Below are 21,326 nucleotides of genomic sequence, written 5' to 3' on the forward strand. Positions count from 1 at the left end.
TCTAAGACTGGACCATGCATTATTCTACATGTAGTGCGTGATGAAGAATATTAAGTGACCATTAAATGCAGTGTTTCTCTAACGTGGAGACGTGAAGGCTAGACAATGACGGAAACTATCGATGCGATTCAGTAGCTTTAGGAATGCAGAGAAGGAGGACTGAACTGATAACTGGAATCATAACATATTCTTGGCAGACTCAGAGGCAGAGCCAGGGTGAGCCGGGCACTGCGAGGCAGGAAGTAAGTGAAGGGTCGAGGATACAGGTGGGGGCTGTATCGCTCCTCAGCGAGGCTTCAGGAGACAGGAGCTGAATCTGGTGTCCAGGCCCTTATGAGGCCTAGAAACGGGGACTTTTCAATAGAATAACGTGCACACTGAGAAACGTGGCAACGTAGCTTTACATAGGCCTGATATTCGTAGTATTCACGAGAACTGGAAACTGGCATACTAGAGGTGGACACAACTGTAATTGCGTCATTAATCGAACATAGGGAATGCATATGCATATTTAATCATGCACACATAACATATGATGGATGACACGTAGGGACACAGAACATGGCAAAATTTACTTTTCCACATTCCCTCCTTGTCACTACGTTTCCATCAGGAAACATCAATATTCATGATACCATCTATCATTTCATACAGTATCATTTGCTCGTCTCGAATTATCCTGGAACGGGATTTAGAACGGGGCTTGGGACTAGGAATACAAGAGGTAGCACAAATGCCGCAAATCGCAGGGCCACATTGTATACATAGGCAGCAGCTGAATATGATCGCTACTGCAATACCTAGAAAGGACAAGACTTTCCATCCCCAGGCGGAAATTATATTCCAGAACCAACCGGACCATGTCCAGGTGCCTGGATCTTGGTGTAACAGATGGGCAATTTTATGGAGTCTGGTTATAGCTGAATAAACAGACGGCGCGTTATTTGGAATGAAAATGCAGCAACTAGATCCGATGACTCTACAGGCCCCGCCCCTATCGGCCAGTATGACGTCAAGGACGAGACGATTCTGTAAAACGACAAATCTCATAGCAGATTGCTCTTCGGTTAAGTTACCTAGAGCAGAGGCAGTCTCATTTACTACAGCTTCGAGGGTTCTGGTTAACCTACGGATTAGCTTACTATTCTGGATAGGTCCTATAAAGAAAAAGAAACCTCTGTTGAAATCTGTATACTGTTCTAGAGCAGTTTCAGTATAATCGACAATGGGGGACTCCCTTCTATGTCTAATGTGTACTAGATGTGTGTTTCTATGATAATCAGGTGGGGCTAGGAAAACTGGTGGCAGTAGGAAGGCAATGTAGCAGGTTCCCTCCCAATCGAGGGGCAGACGAACATATGCAGTTTGACCACAAATAAAATAAGAATGACGTGAAGCTTTGAAAATGGATTTCCCACTGTCACTATACTTGACAATAGTAGTACAATCACTATGTCCTACGTGTACGGAACCATTATTTCGGACACATAATTCGCCTTTAACTGGTAATACTGAAATAGCAGGTAAGTCTGGAGTAGTATCAGACTGAACATTCAGGACCATGAAATTCGAAGAATAGTTACCTAAATTATACACTTCATTTTCTAGATCTAACCCAGTTCTGTGGGGAAGACCTTGCTTGTCTGGAAAACATGTACTGTTAAGAAAAGACATATCTGTTGAGGATGACGTTAACGTGGACCATGCTCCACACGAACCATTATGTGAAAATGGATAAGGAAAAAGTGGCAGAACTCCCTTCGGTATCTGGAAAGGGGGGAGTCGACCACACACCCAACAATTAGTGGCATTGCTGGTCTGATGTGAGTAATGTAACATGCGGATGAAAGAATTATTTTTCATAGCGAGGCGGTAAGAGAGTTCATGAGGAGGCAGATCACTAAACGTGTGCTCTACTGTAGCATTAGCAGACTTATTTACATGAAGAACTGGGAAATACAAGAAAAATGCATAACTGGTGCAGGAAATCATAATGCTGAGAAATAATATGAAACATAGAAAAACGATACATCGAATTGAGTTTTGACTAACTCTCTCACTATGGGGGTCTATTTTATACATGTCAGAAACAGTCTAACCGTTTCACCTAGGGGAGGACTTAGACAATCAAACTGGCTGACTTATTTTACTAGACCGGAGTTTCAACTTATACTCCTGTTGCGGAGTTTTTTCTAACAGGGGAGGGTTTGTAGCAATGTCTTTTGCGGGACAGTCCTTGAGAACAATATTTTGGCAATCCTTCAAATCCTGGGAAATGTTCTTTGAGACGGGTTTCAGTCCATAAAACTTCTTTACATGCGAAAGGTGCACCCAGCCTTTGCGACCCTCCAACTTCATGGCTGTACGGGTGGCGAGGAGGACCTGTCGGGGCTCCTTCCAGCGTGGCTCCAGCGGACTTGAGCGGTCAAAATTGCGGACAAGAACCATGGATCCTGGAACGATTTCATGCGGTGCCACCTCGGTATTGTCTGGAAATGCGGCGGCAACCTGTGAACGACAAGAGTTGAGGGCAGACATCAAGGAAGCTAGGTAATCTGTCAGCATATTACTTGAAACATCGGTAATACTTCGGGGTCTAGGAGTACCCCACATGTTAGGGGGGCGGCCAAAAACGACCTCATACGGGGACAGACCTGATCTGGAATGTGCGACCATGCGCATATAAAATAAAGCGACTGGCAGAGCTACTAGCCAGTCCACACCTTTCTCTTTACACACTTTTGCAATACGGATTTTCAGAGTCTGGTTATGTCTCTCTACGAGACCGGCTGCTTCAGGATGGCGTACACAATGAAACTTCCACTGGTACCCCAACAAAAGGGAAACATGCTTCATCAACTCAGATGAGAATGGCTGGCCGTTGTCAGAATATACGACTCTAGGGAGTCCATAACGGGGGAAGAACTCACGAACCAACTGCTTGGCAGTGGTCGCGGCGGTGTAATCTGGGACTGGATATGCTTCTGTCCACCTGGACAAAGCGCATACAACTACAAGGACATACTTGAAACCTCGACATCGCTCCATCTGAATATAATCCATCTGGAGGACTTCAAAAGGGTGGTCAGGGGGCTGGAATCCACCTTGTTCCACCGGGACACTTTTACCTGGATTAAACTGACAACATATCATACAGGTACGGACTTTCTGTTTGGCTGCAGCTCGTAAATGCTTGTTGAACCAGATGTTCTGGATACTGTCTAACATAGCTTTTTCTCCTAAATGTGCTGGACTATGTGCGGTATTAATAATGACTTGAACCATAGAGTCGGGGAGAAACCATGTGGCTCTACCCTTCGTTAACCATCCTTGATCTGTCTGGACCCCTCCTTGTTCGGACCATTTCTTGATTTCTTCGGGAGTAGCATGTAACTGGATATCTATGACATCTTGTGTAGGGTCCTTAACTGTCATACATGTAATCGGATCTGGAGTGTGTGTCATGTTAACTGGAATGTCTAGAGTCTGTGCTGTAAGCTTGGCTGTGCGATCTGCTAGATCGTTACCTTGAGAAATAATGTCAGTAACTTTCGTATGTGCTTTGCACTTCATGATAGCAATAGATGTCGGTAAATGTATGGCATCTAACAGAGCTTGAATAAGGAGACCATGCTGAATCTTGGTTCCATGAGAAGTCATGAAACCTCTCTCTTGCCAGAGCACTCCGAAGTCGTGTACAACTCCAAATGCGTAACGTGAATCTGTGTAAACATTAACTTTCAAGTTCTTGGCGTGTATGCAGGCTTGTGTCAGAGCAACTAGCTCTGCTGCTTGAGCGGACAGGGTGTCAATACGGTGTGTTTCAATAACTTCAGTGTCAGTAGTCACTGCATACGCGGCGACTAGTTCTCCTGTACTTGTTCTCATACATGAACCATCCACATAAAGTGTCAGGTCGGGGTCTGGTAACGGAATATCTGTCAGATCTTGTCTTGGCTTGGTCATAATGTTAACTACTTCCACACAGTCATGTGTGGCCGAATTCGAAGTAACTGATGGTAACAGTGTAGCAGGGTTCAGGATGTTGCAGCGTCTGATTTCTATGTGTGGCTGGAACAGTGTCAATTCATAACCTGTTAAACGTGCAATTGTCAAGTGCTGAGTTTGTGTTCGGTTTAAAAGAACTTCCACGGAATGTGGAACTTGTACTGTCAAGGTATGTCCTAAGACTATGGAATCACTTTGTCTGATAGCTAGTGCTGTGGCTGCAACTGACTTGAGGCACGCAGGCAGAGCCTGGGCTACAGGATCTAATGTGCTCGAAAAATAAGCACAGGGCTTGTACTGTCCTGCTTGATCTTGTGTGAGAACAGATAATGCTGTACCTTCGCGTTCAGTGACGAAAAGTGTAAAAGGCTTACTGTAGTTCGGTGTCGCTGTAACTGGAGCTTGGCATAGGGCTTTCTTTAACTCATTGAAACTAAGTGTATGTTCAGATGTCCAAGGGAGGACAGTCGATACGGCTGCCTCCTGTGTCGTTAACTGTATCAGTGGCTTGGCTAGAAATGCATACTGAGGAATCCATTGTCTGCAGTAAGAAGTAAGGCAGATAAAAGCACGTACCTCCTTCTGGGTCTTGGGCTGAGGAAGACTCGCTATTAACTGGATACGGTCTGGTGTCAACTGCCTACCCCTCTTGGACAGTAAGTGTCCTAAGTAGACCACTTGCTGGACACAGAATTGAAGCTTCGAAGGGGACACCTTGTGCCCCATCTCGGCTAGGAAATACAAGACTGTAAGGGATGCTCGCTCGCAAGCACGTTCAGAACGGGCTGTGATCAGGAGATCATCGACATACTGGAGCAGGGCAGTGTCAGTTGGCATGTGAATGTTGTCTAGTTGTCTTTTAAGTGCTTGACTGTAAATGCTAGGGCTTTCTGTGAAACCTTGAGGAGCTCGTGTGAACATATAGCTCCTTCCATTTAAACAAAATCCGAAAAGGAACTGGCTGTCTGGATGAATAGGGACACTGAAAAACGCGTTCTTGAGGTCGATTACAGTAAAGAACGTGGCTTCGGAATCAATGGCTGTCAATAGGGAAGAGATATCTGGAACGACTGGGTACTGAGGAATAATACACTTATTAAGTTCTCGTAGGTCAATCACTAATCGATATACTGGGGGTGCATTTGGATCAGTACGTTTCATGACTGGAATGATCGGAGAATTGCATACGTTGGAGTCAGTTTCTACAACCACTCCTTGAGCCATGAGCTCGTCAATAATTTTGGATAAGGCTGCTACAGCCTCAGGTGGCAATCTGTACTGTCTGATTCGTGGTAACACTACACCTGACTTGAGAGTCACACGATAGGGTGTGATTTGCATATAACCAACATCAGTTGGACCTTGCGCCCATAGATGCTGCGGAACATTAGACAATCTGGGATCAAAATCTCGTAATACATAGTGACCCTTAAAGTCACGTAGGAACAATCGTATTCCCTCTGGGGAACAGCATATAACTGCACCTAACTCTTTCAGTGTTTTAATGCCTAATAGGTTTTCTGGACATGACTTAGTAAGTAACAGATCAGTAGTGCGGGACAATGGACCTACTTCTAGAGTAACTGGCTTTGATATTTCATTTACAATGGGTTTTCCTGAAAATCCAAGGGAAACATTTCTTGAGCCTGAGAGCGGAGCCCCTGGAACTTCGGCGTGACTAATTGTGGTCCTACTTGCCCCTGTATCAATCAAAAACTTTCTATCTTTCCCTAGTACTTGACTATGAACATAGGGACCTTCTTGATCTACAGGTATCTCGATGAGAGGCAAGCCTTCCTCCCTCTCTAGGCTGTTTCATGAATACTGCTGGTACTCTGGATACTCAGACTGTGCATACTGGTACATCTGCTGTGTAACGTGCTGTGTTGCAGCGATAGGCTGCGGTGCGGTAACTGTCTGTGGTGCATTCTGTGGCTGAGGAGTCTGTGAAACTTGTTCTTGTCTATGTGGACGTGGTCTTTCTTTAGTCTTACCAGTAGCTATGTTGTGTTTCAGAACTGCACACTCGTTTATAAAATGACCTGGCTGTTTACAATAATTGCAGTTCCCTTTAACGGGAGCTGCAGGATGACTGGCTTGATTCGGACCCCTCTTCTGACTGTCTTGAGGAACAGATTGTGCAACTAGTACTTTCATTTTCGTGTCTTTCATACGTTTTCTCTCGTGTTCTTGTTCTTCCCTGATCCTATTCTGGTGGTATTGGAGCATCTGCAACATCTGGGACGGGGTATTAGCTTGGCAGGTACTTTCGACTTTCAAAACTCGATTTTTAATTTGTGGACTTGAATTCTCGACTAATTTAGTAACAAAAAGGTGAGGGTATGACTCACTACTTGTCTTGAGGCCACTGTTGATGCTAAAACATTTCTCAAATCTGGAATAAAAATCACTAATATCTTCGTCTTGTTTCTGTTTACAGGCTGAGATTGCATCCCAGTCTTCTTTTCTAGTTGTCAATAATCTAGGTAAAACTTGTATTAATAATTCTGGTAATTCTTTACATTTCGCTCCAAGACCGGTACCTGGTACTCGTGCCTTGTCTTCAGCTTCTAGAACTGCCCAATCGATCTTTTTCTCTCCCACCTCCCATTCTTTTTCCTTGAGCTTTTCATACACCCCTGCGGGCAGCAGAACCTTTAACATTTTAATTATATCTGGATACGTGTATTCTCCCATACGGAGCATGTCTTTTAATTCTCTATGGAACCCTGCTGGATCATTGTCATGACAGGGAATTAATTTCTTCATCTCTAGAAGTTCCATCTTTGTAATCGGAGTGTAAACAAACACTCGTTCTAGTTCGCCACCCGTTCCTCTAACTGGGTGGACTTCTCGTAACGGATTCTGTCGCTCTATGTAAAATGGTTTACTTTCTGGGGGTGAGACATGAACAAAATGCGGGTTCAGAAACGTTCTATATTTGTGACGCTGTTCTAGAATGACACTAATTAAGTCGGTACCTAAACCTTTCCATCTATACTGGAGTAACTCGTTCAGGATATCGTGTAACGGACCTGGATCAGAGTGCTGACCCTCATACAATGTAATGAGGTGCTGAATCATATACATACCCGCCAGTCGTTGCTCGGCTGGGGGCATTTTCAGAAACATTTGTGCCACTATTTCGTCTGGAAAAGTGGTAGAATCAGTAATCCATCGGACTGCTGATCGGGCTAGTTCTTGTTCATGCATGGTACTTAACTCACTGTAACCGATTCGTGATTTCAGAATGTGATCGGTAGCTTGAAACACTTGTTCTAGAGAACCTTGTTCTGGTGCTGGATGATGGAAAATAGACTTGTGTTCTAGGCGTAAATGGCGATCTGGAAATCTAGATTTTCCTACATACGCTATTCTGTCGGGATTCTCGTCGTCTAACTCTTCAGGATCAGAGTTACTTTCTTTCTCGCTTACTTGAGCTGCTTTACGCTGTTCGTGTAACTTTATTATTTCTTTACGGATTTTCTTGTACATACTCTCCATAGCACCGACGGTCTTGTGCTTACCCTCGGCTATATTATCACTCCACCTTGTCAGGGTTTTCATTTCAGCCGGATCTTTAGACGGGTAATCTTGTTCTCTTATTAGACAATTGATCAGAAACTTTAATATCATGAGCTGGGTCTCAGCTTTCCTTTGAGACATGGCCTCGCCAATGCTTTCTGGATCATCCCCTGTACGGATGAAACGATATATTCTGTCTAGATCTTCTTTCATATTCGGTAAGGTGACTAGATACTCGGCCACCTTTCTTACGCGGAATGAATATAAAACCATATTATCCTCGCCTGGGACTGGATCATAGCCGCATTCGGCAAGGGATTTTCTTATTTCTGCTACAGTCTGATGTCTGGGCGTACGCTGTGATGCTTGTATATGTAATTCGGCTGTCGTTAAACGCTTGTGTGGCGGCGGGGTTTGAGGAGTACCTCCCCCTGCGACCCCTAAACTAGAGTCGTCTACTGAGGCTCTTCGTCCTGGCAGAGTGGGAAATGGAAATGTAGGCTGGACTTGTATGGCGGGCTGGACCGGGGGTACCGTAACAGGTACTCCGGTGTCTGGAGGAACGGGAAGTGCCTGATTTACAGGGACTGGCGGAGCGCGAACAGGATTTGCATATTCTGGGACTGTGTCGTCCAAATAGGACGAAATAAAAATATCAGCTGCGGTCGGTTTGTGACGCAGCTTGGTCGGAACTAATGGTGGCGGGAAATTACTGGATGCCTCTGGGGTCGCTTTTGGCAAGCCCTCGGCAAGGAGAGGATACATACCCCTAATAAGGGCATGCCTCTGTCTGTCTGACTGTTCGGCTTTGACTTGTTCACCTATCTCGATTAGTTCTTTTTCTTGTGCTCGTTCTAAGGATTCTCTACTTAATTCTGACTTTCTGATTTCTTTTTCGGTTCTTTTATGAGCTTCTTTGCGCCATAACTCGATGGCATCTTTCTGTGACTGTCTGGCTTTCTTTTTCCATAATGCCTCTTCTACTCGCATGATGCACTCGGCATCCCATGTACCCGATACGGGCCATCTATACTTTTCTTCTAACTGTTTGGTATAATCTACCCATAAATCTAGATACAGTATGGCGCTTATGCCATGCTTCTGATACATAAAATGACCTGGACTGTCCCTAGGCGGGACAGGAACTGCTGCTTCCAGCAGACCCTTTCTAGTTTTTAACTGGCGTAACTTAGAAAACAAGGGCATGACTGGACTGTAATCTAGACACAATACAATACACAATGAACACGATACTTATTCCCCATTCATACCACGACATTAAAATACATGAAGAACATTTAAAAATAACAGTTCGAACAGAATACTACCTGGAATACGGAACACAGAATACATGAATTTTCTCGAGAACAGAACTGACTAGAACAGGAACTAGATGCACTGCTGAAACAGTACGAAACTTACCGGTCTCATACAGAGACACGTCAGGACCCGCATCCACCGAAGTGGACACTTCGTTTGTGGGTCTGTGTACCACCAACCCACGGACCAGAGTCAATTAAATTGACCCTGTCTAGATACTACCCCAGTAACGGTACTCACCGGGCAGCAAGAACGGAAGGCCTCAGACTGGACGGGACTGCCTCGACGTCGGACGGACGAACTTCGGACTTCTGTTACGGGTGGGCCTCCGGATACCTCGGACCTTGGACTCTCGGCTTGGGCTCTGGTCGGGACTCGCCGCGTTCCTCCACCGTCTCGTCTGGATGCTGGACCGCCTCCTCCGTCTCCTCCGTGGGCCTGAGGGATACTTGAAGCAGAAATATCTGCCGGTGCGCAGAAGAGTTCCGTCACGACTGCAGAGGGTCAGGGGGTCGGCGTGGCTTCACCGACGCGTGGGGAAAGGGCAAGTCCCTATTCGGGCGCCATTATGTGGTAAATAAATAAATAATACCCTATTTTTGAATGAATGAATGAATAACAGATAGCTCAATAAATAAGAGTCAAGATTCGAGGTAGTAGGAGTTTTGCAGGTTTAATTACAGCATAAAGGACAGGAACAGGACCACCTGCACAGGAATAGGATGGCAAGGCCCAGCAGCGCTGCCGGGGTCAGGATCGGGACAAGGGGAACAACTTTTTAATAACAGTGCATGAGCATATATACATAACGCAAACACATAGCATTACATTGCAATAGGCGTAGCAGTGGGTGGAGCAATAGGCGTGACGCGTAGCAGTCGCGAAAGATAAGGGTGAAAAGAGGTGTAACAGGGCGTATACATAGACATGTGATGCAAACGAAACAGAATATGTCATGAATGGGGCGGAAACCATGGAGGGGGCTACCTGAGGAGCCGGGACCTCTAACCTGATGGTGCGCACAAACTGGCAATGACGTGTTACTAGGAGAAGCTGGGGGCTATGAACTCTGTGCTAGGAGCAGAGACTGAAGTCTGGAGAGTCAGGGCGACATGTACCTAAACAGTATCTAGTATCTGATGTTTAGAGAACATGTTGATATAAACTAGAAGTCAGGAGGGGAAAGGCTAACTTGATTCTAAGACTGGACCATGCATTATTCTACATGTAGTGCGTGATGAAGAATATTAAGTGACCATTAAATGCAGTGTTTCTCTAACGTGGAGACGTGAAGGCTAGACAATGACGGAAACTATCGATGCGATTCAGTAGCTTTAGGAATGCAGAGAAGGAGGACTGAACTGATAACTGGAATCATAACATATTCTTGGCAGACTCAGAGGCAGAGCCAGGGTGAGCCGGGCACTGCGAGGCAGGAAGTAAGTGAAGGGTCGAGGATACAGGTGGGGGCTGTATCGCTCCTCAGCGAGGCTTCAGGAGACAGGAGCTGAATCTGGTGTCCAGGCCCTTATGAGGCCTAGAAACGGGGACTTTTCAATAGAATAACGTGCACACTGAGAAACGTGGCAACGTAGCTTTACATAGGCCTGATATTCGTAGTATTCACGAGAACTGGAAACTGGCATACTAGAGGTGGACACAACTGTAATTGCGTCATTAATCGAACATAGGGAATGCATATGCATATTTAATCATGCACACATAACATATGATGGATGACACGTAGGGACACAGAACATGGCAAAATTTACTTTTCCACATTTCTTACCTGCATATCCTGTTTCTTGCGCTGTCCCCCGTATTCTTCTGTTTGATTGTATGGCACCTGATCCTTTCTTAAATAATATAAAATGGAACCTCTGTCTCATCCTGGGACTCGGTTGTGCATTCTAATACAAGTTCTATTGTGAAGCGCTGCCGGACCTCAGATTGTCGGCTGATGAGCTGTGTCGTACTGTGATATGGGGGGTCTTAATTTGTTTAGCGGCCGGCCCCTGTGGTTGTAGGCCCATGCTTGTATTTTTATTGAATGTTACAATAAAGGTTTTTCAACAAAAAATAAATAAATAAATAAAAATAAATGAACGTTGGCAGAAATCAATCCCACCCGGTACGCACACGCCGTGTAGGAGACCGGGCATTACGGGCCCTGCGTTTGCACAACTAACTGCCACCGCCTCTTTTCTCTTTTCTCTTCGTGAATTAGAATATTTTTGACTACACTACATGACTTCCCAAGGGACACCAATTCCCTTAGAAATAAGAGATTTATGGTCCTGAGGAGAACCCCGCAATCGGGGGGTTCCAAACGCGTCGACCTTTTCTTTGGCCCTGTGTCAACAAATAAGGCTAGAAGGACTGTGTTAGGGTACCAAGTAATTAGGTTCTAACTAGATAGGTCAATGTAATACAGTCACGCTGTGGGATTTATTAGGGTAGATCAATTGTACATCTAACTGTGTTTTGTTGGCAAAGGGCCATATGTTATTATCAGTATTTATGTTTGATGTATGTGGATGTTTGAGTATAGGGTGAATGGACTAGTCAAAGTGTGAATGGTTGAGTTGTACAATTGTAAATATGTATAGTGAAAATATGTTATTGTAATTGTTTCTTGATTGTATATTTTGTATATGCACAAAAAAGTGGTTCTCAGAAACAAAAAAGTAACAAGAGAAGTGACTAGTGAAACAAATATATAAATAAACTAGTGACGTTATATATAAAAAACGGACTGTTATGTTTTAATTCATATTGGTCGAAAAAAGTAAATCCTTTAAGTTAAAGTCCGTTACTGGAATTTGTGTTGTTTATTTTTGCAATTTGGCTTAGCCTTGCTGGGTTAGGAGTCAAGACCCTGTTTTGCTTATCCTGCTTTTCAGAAAGAGCTTAAAGACCTGGCTGTTTACTGCCATATAAGATCTCTCCCACCAGCCTTTCCCTCTACACACCTCAGCGCCAAGACGCCTCGGCATTCGAGCGCTTTACAAGCATACATAAACATAAACATAAACATGGGGTCAGCCAACGCCAAGACAAATTTCCTCTAGATTTAAGGAGATGTTCTTGTTGACTGTACCAGAATGTCACATTAACTCAAAGTAAGGCCCAGTCGGCAGTGGGGTCATTTGGGGACAGGCAACATTGTGTGCAGGTGAAGAGCTCTTTGCTCATCTCAGACTCTCCTTGCTAGGTGTTATCTCAGCAGACAGCTCGTTTCTGCCTAGTTTTTTTTTTTTAATAACTGAGGTATTAACTTTCCTAAATTTTCTTTAACATGTCTTTTTGTTTCCCTATAGCACATTAGATGATATTACTGCACAGAGTAATCTTTATTAAAAGTAATGGAGCTTAAACATGAACTTAGTAACATTCATTCACTGCACCAGTTCTGCCTTGATGATGATTTTGGTAGTAACCGAAGAGGCAAGCTCATTATTTCGAGGCTCCTTTTTAAGGCATTTATTGTTATTATAAATGGAGAACCATATGATCTACCCAGGGGGGCGGGGGTGGATTTCCTGTTGTACATGGCCCTCACTGCGGCCATACGGAAACACTGGGGAGGGGGGTCACTGAACCAAAAACATCATTCTGCTGCCAATATGTAGTCCTGTTGGCGGGTACATTCAAGGCGGTTACACGCATGTATAGGCGCATAATGTGGGAAATGTTACTGCCCTTATCGGAGTTCAAACTCAAGTGGGAGGCTGACCTCGAAGAGGCTATCCCAGAGAAAACCTGGGGGAATTAGTGGAGAGAGCTTGGAAGAGCACCAGAAACGGCAGATTCCAGTTGGTGCATTTATATATCCTACATAGAGCATACCTCACCCCGGAAAAGATTAATAAGTATTTCCCGTCTCAAGCAGTGGCTTGCCCACGCTATAATAGAGAAGGAGCAAGCTTTAGGCGTATGATTTAGGACTGCCCGCAAATGGGAAATTTTTGGGGGGAGGTGATGGCGTAGCTGACTGACATCACTGACAGAGAAATAGAGCCAACTCAGAAATACTGCATATTACACTGGTTCCCTCACACGACCAAAAATAAAATTAAAAGTACGTTTTTGGACATAGGCTTTCTACTGGCCAAAAGAGACATCACCATGCCCTGGAAAGCGAAGCAGGGTCCTAGCATAGCAAGATGCAAATCGGAACTCATTTAGTGGCCTGAATGTGAAGGTGTGAATAAGATGCAGATAACAAAAAGAACGGGGAGCGAGAGGGTGCTGGAAGAAGCAAGAGCTTGGGAAACGTTAGTTGTAGCGCTTAAGATCCCTGAGGACACTGAGGAGGAGGACACAATAGATGATCCCCCTTCAGGAGTAGGCTAAGCCACGTTCATCTGAGCGACGCTTGACACCATGGGACCTGATACTAGGCACAGCACACTGCCGGCCTATCTGTTAGAAATTGCCTATAATGCTGCCCTAGTCAATGCTGCAGCCCAACCTTGTGTGGTGGAATACCGCAAATCTCCGACTTGAATGCAAGTGACACGCCTGGGGGGAGGGAAGGGCGGGGGGGAGTTCTTGGAAGCGAGTTTACAGTCAGTATTGAGGTTTTGTTTTGCAGTCCCAGATTCAAACACAATACAAAGTTTGTTATGCTGGACTGCGGGGGAACAATGTGACAGTTGAATGTAATGAACTGACCGGCAATCCTTGTGCTATGTTATTGTCTTAACTGAGTTCCCAGCCGGTAAATTGTAAGGCTGATAAGATTGTTGCATAATGGCTAATTGGAGCCTTTGTAAAACCCAATAAAGTCTGTTTACAAAAAAACAACAAAAAACAACAGAAAAAACCATAATGGTTTCTGAAACCTAACAGGAGAGAGGGTTTTGTACAGTGTGCATCCTAAACTGAAACTGAATTATTTCAAGGTGCTCTTGAATGTGATGATATTGAAAAAAGAAAATGAATTGCCTAGGGTTATCCCACAGTTTGCTCAAACTAGGAAAGTGGGATTGACACCAGGTTTTTTATTATGCTTTGTGCAGTTCAGCATCAGAATAGGAACCTCAATCTTTATTTCGTTTAGCACCAGAGGACAGTGGCTGGTGTTGAATTCTTCTAGGAGCTACATTAATAAATATGCTTAGTTTCACACGTTAAATCAAAGTGACATGAAGTCTTTCCTGAAAAAAGTACAAAGTTAAGGAAGGACAGGGAACTCTGTTGTGTTGATATCACTGGCTTCCCTTGACTTAACAAAGAGAGGTATTGCTGGAAAGACTCTTGAGATATCACAGAGTTACATGTTTTCACCTAGACAAAAGTGAAGTGTAGAAGTCAACTGCTCCCAGACTCCCACAAAGTCTACACTTGACGTCCTTTTTCTGCATTTTTTAACAGCTTTGTGAGGAAGGGGGCAAAGGTTCAGACGGGCTGATTGTGAAGATAATGTGAAGAATATGCATCCTTTGTTCCAGGAAGTCCTCCGGAGTGGTACCAAGGTGCATGTAATAGCTCCAGGTTCAACATTGTGCTCGAGGAACAGTAAATGACCATTACAGCTGGAATACATATGCATCACGTTAATAACAAAATAATTATTATCGGGGGAACTTGTAGATTGAACAGTCACATGAACTGGTCTTCAGGCATAGATGACAATATTTGAAAGGTGGATAGTGAAACAAGTTTACCTTTTTGCGAAAGATAAAACGATGGCCACTCAGTACAGAGTTCCATTAGGAGGGTGCTATTGCACAAAACGTTCTACCACCAATTCTGGAACTTGTAAATTGAGGGCTCACTAAGAGAAATTGGATAGAGGGCTCCAAATGGAGTATTTCTCACAGTCCTTATTTGCCTAATATTCAGCACTGAACTGTCCACAGATCTGCATATTAAGCATACCGCTGTTAATGAAATTCAGAGTTTAATAGGAAGCCAGCATAAAGCTTTGAGGAAGATTTTTGATCTCTGGGAGCTGAAGAACTATTGTTTTGATGAGATTTGAAGACAGGGTACCAAGGAAGCTTTTATTTCTTAGTAAATCAACTTGCAGTAATCAAGCTTTGATCCAGGGAAGGAAGCACTCGCTGCTTGATGACTATCCAAGGGCACCATTTTAATAATGCACCAAATAGAGTGCAGGTAAAAAAGTAGGAAGCCACTACTGCAACAACCTGAACTGAGAGATGAAACTCAGCATATAGTTTGACTTCATAACTCTTTGCTACATTACATGGGTCAGGACATTTGGCAGGGTCCAGGGGCCAGGGTGAACTATTCCACAAAGATGGACACCCATCAGTCACCAGGACCTTGTTCCTATCTGGGATACGCTTGAGCTAACATCTGTCCATCCAAGTTTTTATTTATTTATTTTTTATTTATTTAGAAGTTTTCTATAGCGCTAACAAGACCCGGAGGTAGCAGAGCGCTTTACAGTAACAGGTGTGACAGGGTGAACAACAAGACATGTAACAAGTAGAGGCAGTCCAATATTGGGGGAGGGAAAGTGCGTAACAGTGGGACTTTTGGTATAAGGATACATAGCAACACATAGTTCAGTGGGAGATCCTGGTTATCTGGGACCTAGGGAGCGGATGAGGAACAAGGATTTGAGTTGGTTCTTGAATTCCGCATAGGACGGTAGAGTTCTGATATGTGAAGGGATAGAGTTCCATATTTTGGGGGCATTTCCAGTGAAGGAGCAGTCCGCAGTTTTCTTCTTTCTGGTTTTTGGAAGGATGAGCAGCAGGGAGTTGGAGCTTCTCAAATATCTGCTTTGGCCTGCTTTTTTGAGCTTGGTTGCCAGGTACTCCGGTTTACCGGTGTGGAGGGCTTGTGGGTTAGGCAGGCCGTTCTGAAGGAGCTACGCATTTCCACCGGAAGCCATTCAAGTTCTTTGAGTGCTGGGGAGATGTGGTCGAATTTTTTGCATCCTGTGATCATTCTTGCTGCCGCATGTAGTGTTGTTTTTAGTGGCGCCAAGTGTGATTTGGGGATACCTGTAAGGATTGAATTCCCATAGTCCAGTCTAGATAGGACTAGAGATTGTGTAGCTAGTTTAAGATCCTTGTTGGGAATGAAAGGTTTGATTTTGTTCAGCAGTCTGAGGTTGAAGAAGGCACTTTTTGCCGAGTTCTTGATGTGGTTTGTCAAGGTGAGTTTGGGGTCTAGGGTGAAACCCAGAGATTTGACGGAGTCCGTTGGCGTGAGAGAACCTTTAAGAGCATCGATCGACTTCAGCCACTCTGTGACTTGAGGGTTGTCTTCTTTGTTTGATATGAGAAGGGTTTCGGTCTTGTCGGGATTGAGTTTCAGGTGGTTTTTTGTCAGCCAATCTTGAACATCTTTTAAGACAGCATTTAGTCTATGGATGTCGTTGGGTGAAGAGGTTTCCAGGTAGATCTGCGTGTCATCCGCGTAGAGGTGGAAGAGGATGTTGGCATTCCTGAGTAGTTTGGCGAGCGGTTCCATATAGATGTTGAAGAGCTGAGGAGAAAGTACTGATCCTTGAGGGACACCCTTGTTGACTTGCTGTGTTTCGGAGGTGAAGTTCTTCAGTTTTATTATTTGCGAGCGGTTGTGGAGAAAGGAAGAAAACCAGTCAAGAACTACCTCGCCGAGGCCGGCTCTTACTTGCAGAGTTTTGATGAGGAGCTTATGGTCTACCGTGTCGAACGCTGCGGATAGATCGAGGAGTATGAGAAGGCAGCACTTGTCAGCGTCAAGAGAACCGTGAATGTCGTCTATGATGTTCAGCATTGCGGTTTCTGTGCTACGACCTTGTCTGAAGCCAGATTGGAGGGGGTCCAGGAGATTGATGTTATCCAGGTGATGAGTTAGTTGCAGGAGCACGCAGCGTTCCATTGTTTTGGCGAGTAGAGGGAGGTTGGATATCGGTCTGAAATTGTTCAAGTCTGTAGAGTCAAGGCCGGGTTTTTTCAGCAAAGGAGTGACTTGTCCCATTTTTAGACAGTCGGGGACCACTCCGCTTTGTAGGGAGCTGTTTATGATTTTGCCCCATATTGGTGCTAAGGTGAGCTTCATTTTTTTGACAAGTGAGGGGGGAATGGGGTCTGAGATGTGAGCTGATGGTTTGGAGGTCGAGATTAGCGAGATTATCTCCGTTTCCTGCACGTGGCGAAAGCTTAGCCAAGGTAGGGGAGGGGGGCCGGAAGGGAGGGCCTGAGGGATGGTCGTGTTGCTGATGTCTAGAGATAGTTCGATTTTTAGGACCTTGTCGTTGAAGAAGCTTGCGAAGTTGTCGCATAGTTCTTTGGACGCCTGCAGGGGAGAGGGCAGAGGCTTGGATGTTTGGTGTCTGATTATGCTGTAGAGTTCCTTAGGTCTGTTTTTGGAGTTGGCAAGTGCCTCTCGGAAGAAGTTGGATTTCTTGTTTTTGATATGGTTGTTATACTTCTTTCGGGCTGTTTTTAATTGTAGGCGAAGGAAGGTTGTTGGGTTGTTTCTCCACTTTCTTTCTTTGGCTCTCAATGATCTTCTTTCTGCGTTGAGGTCCGAATTGAACCAGGTTCTGGACGGGGTGGTACGGCTTCTTTTGAGCTTTGGAGGAGCTAGATTATCGAGAATGGAGACTAGCTCAGAGTTGTACTGGTCAATGAGATCGTTGGTCGAAAGGTGTGGAGAGTTGTCTGGGAGAAGTGAGCTTAGCTGCCCTTCTAGAATGTCTAGGGGGACTTGAGAGAGGTTTCTTGACCATTTGGGTGGGTCTTGGGGAGGTTTGAACGGGATGATGGGGTGATTAATGTGAAATAGGATCATATGATGATCTGACCAGTCAACGGGGAGTATGTGGTTGATCGTGATTGAATTCTTTTGTGCAATGATGGCGTCCAGTGTGGCTCCTTTGTAGTGTGTCTCCTCGGTGCAATGTTGAGTGAGGTTGTTATCTGCGAGGAGGTTGGATAGCGATCTAATTAGAGGGTTGCGGGTTTCATTCCATCGGAGATTTAGGTCACCAAGAATTAGGTTTTTGGAATCACCGAGAGCGTCTTGAGCGATCAGGTTGGATAGTTGGTCTCCAAACTCATTGTTTCTGCCCGGGGGGTGATAGAGTAGATGGCAAAATAGAGAATCATTGTCTTTGGTTTTGATGGAAACGGATAGACATTCAAATGACTTGTATTCAAAGGGGGAGGTTTCTGTGATGATCCAGCTGTCCTTGTGGATGATAGCAACTCCACCTCCTCGTTGTTCTATCCTGTCTTTGGAGATGAGGGCGAATCCCGGAGGAACCAGCATGTCTAGGCAGGGTTCCTACCTAGTTCCTACCTCATGGAGACATCAACTCAGCATAGATTGTATCCTGAATCTACCATTCAGCCAGAAAAGTATAGTCTCCGTATGTCTAAAGTTGTATCCAACTGACGAATGGTGAGAGATATTGTACATTAAGAAAAAAAAGATAGAGGAAGAGGGCAGAGCCCTCCAGGACCTAGAAAATATGTGAAAACCTCCAAAGCCACATGCCTCAGAACTACCCTTTGGGAAGGATTAGTGACAAATGGCACAAAGGAGTAGTTTTGTGCCTCAGATATACCAACATCATGTAGTTTGGAAAATAGAATCTCAAAGTCAACTGAGTCAAACACAGCTGATAGATCAGTGAATTGCCAATGTCAACATCGCTGTCCTACAAACGTAATGTAAGTCAACCACCACCAATCACCTGCTTTGACCCTAAAACAAGATGGAAGCCTGTTTGTGCATTATCTAAGGCAAAGTTCGGTTACAGATATATTATGCAACATAGAATTCAATAATTTGACTGCTGCTGTCAATAAAGCAATATGGCGGCAATTAGAGAGATTTACTAAACAAATGATTGTGCCGAGTGACCAATGAAGTATGATGAATCAGTAAAAACACACTGTTGTATTGCAGTAATATGGGAATTAGTAAAGGGCCTATTGGGGAACCCTAATTTAGATTTAGGCACATTGTCAGCCAGAAATTTCATTAACATGGATTTGAAAACCATTCATTCTGTAGATGCAGTATCTATTCAAGAAGAAGCTTGTAATATCTTCTCTGTGTAACTGTTAAGCTACATGAGAATTTTGTCTGACTCAGAAGTAAATTTAGGACTAGAATTATCAGAACTGGATTTTGCAATATCATTGTGAGTAGTAGTCACTTTTTCAATATATTTAAAAGACTAGTTGATTACACAATCTGGTGACTGAGGCAGAACAGAGCAAACGGACTCTTAGAAGTGAATTTGGTGCACAGACATAATATCGACTCCAAAATATCGTTTGGACAGAATATCGAGTTTTAAATATCGTTTGGAGAAAATATCGACAGGACAGAATATCGACAGCCAAAATATCGTTTTTAAGGTAAGTGAAGTAATATCGACTGTAAATAATATAGAAAGTGAAAATATCCAAGTATATAATCTAGATAGTAAAAAATATCGTTTTTTAAATAATATGTAATTATTTATAGTGTTTTTATGTTATAATATGTGTGAAAAGTGTCATTTTATGTTATAATTATTTTTAATTAATGATTTTTTTTAAATTATTGTGTAATTTTATTCTGTAGCGGGTTGTGGGTTTATAGGGGAATAGGGTGGGAAGTAATTTAATTATAATTAAATTAAATATGTAAATTTATTAATTGGTAGTAATAATTAATTAATTGGTAATTAAATAATATATGTTAATTATTTAAAATTTAATTGGTAATTAATTTAATTTAATTTATTAATTGCTAATTATGTAAATTAAAATAATGTATTTCCTGTAGCGGGTTGTGGGTTTATAGGGGAATAGGGTGGGAAGTAATTTAATTATTATTTATTAAATATGTAAATGTATTAATTGGTAGTATTATTTAATTAATTGGTAATTAAATAATATTTGTTAATTAATTAAAATGTAATTGGTAATTAATTTAATTTAATTGATTAATTGCTAAATATGTTAAATTAAAGGGGTATTTTTAGGGTTCAGGGTCAGTTTTTAGTTTTTGGGTAAAGGGGAATTTTTAGGGTTCAGGGTCAGTTTTTAGTTTTTGGGTAAAGGGGTATTTTTAGGGTTCAGGGTCAGTTTTTAGATTTTGGGTAATTAGGGTTCAGGGTAAGTTTTTAGTTTTTGGGTAAAGGGGTATTTTTAGGGTTCAGGGTCAGTTTTTAGTTTTTGGGTAAAGGGGTATTTTTAGGGTTCAGGGTCAGTTTTGGGTTTTTGGGTAAAGGGGTATTTTTAGGGTTCAGGGTCAGTTTTTAGTTTTTGGGTAAAGGGGTATTTTTAGGGTTCAGGGTCAGTTTTTAGTTTTTGGGTAAAGGGGTATTTTTAGGGTTCAGGGTCAGTTTTGGGTTTTTGGGTAAAGGGTTTTTTTAGGGTTCAGGGTCAGTTTGGGGTTTTTGGGGTACAGGGGTACAGTGTAAAAATAAAGTAAAATTAAATTTACATTAATTTAATTTAATGAAATTAAATTAAATTTAATGATATTTAAATAATTTTAAATAATTTAAATTAAAAAAATTATTATATACTTACCAATACTTACGTTGTAATGGTAGTGCGTTGTAAAAGTTGCGTTGTAACGTCATATATCCACTGTTGCACTCTTTGCAGTGGGAATAGTAATTTTTACTCTTTTGTATTTGTACGTTAATAATATTGGCTATTATTTAATTAAATTTTGTTACTATATATAAATATATGTTTTAAGAAATATGATTAAAACAATATTATTTTTTTACTTTCATTAATTATTTAATTATTAAAAGTTATTTTAAGTATTGTTAATTATATTTTAGTAATTAATTTTTTATATTAATGTAATTAAACATTGTTTTTATTAAAGTCGATATTTTTTACAACTATATTTTTGTAAACGATATTTTGTACTCGATATTTTTGTACTTACCTGTTTGTACATACAAACTCGATATTTTGGTTGTAGATATTTTTTCCTCGATATTTTGGGTAGTCGATATTTTGGTAGTCGATATTATTTCAGTGATCCGTGAATTTATTGACTATTTTAAATACTTTCTTTCAGACATTCTTGGAAGACAACATTCTATTAGCATGATGAAGCTGATCGTATTATGTCATATGTACAGATTTCACCTTGAGACTGTATTCAGCTGCGTTCAGCTGCGGTCCGTGCAGGAAACAGCGGTTATTTAATCTTCTCTCTGCATCTTCCCTCAAACCCCCCCCTTACCTGGCCCCACCGCTATTACCTGCACAGACCCCGGCTGACTGTATTTATTGCAGCAACGCACTCTGGTGTTTTCTTCGCCTATTTCAAGGTCCCAAGCTTGTCATTAAGTCATGGGGTTTCTTGAACTCGGAAGGATTTTTTATATACAGTCTGATCTGTCTGGTCGTAGGGGTTCTTTATCAATAGCATTTGGGGACCCGATAACTGATTAGATGTTGTAGCCATGAGGGATTCTGTGTTTATCCTTATCAGACTCCGAATAGGGTTGATGAAACTCGACTCTCTCG

The sequence above is a fragment of the Lissotriton helveticus genome, chromosome 2_2, assembly GCF_964261635.1.
Source record: "Lissotriton helveticus chromosome 2_2, aLisHel1.1, whole genome shotgun sequence".
Taxonomy (NCBI): Eukaryota; Metazoa; Chordata; class Amphibia; order Caudata; family Salamandridae; genus Lissotriton; species Lissotriton helveticus.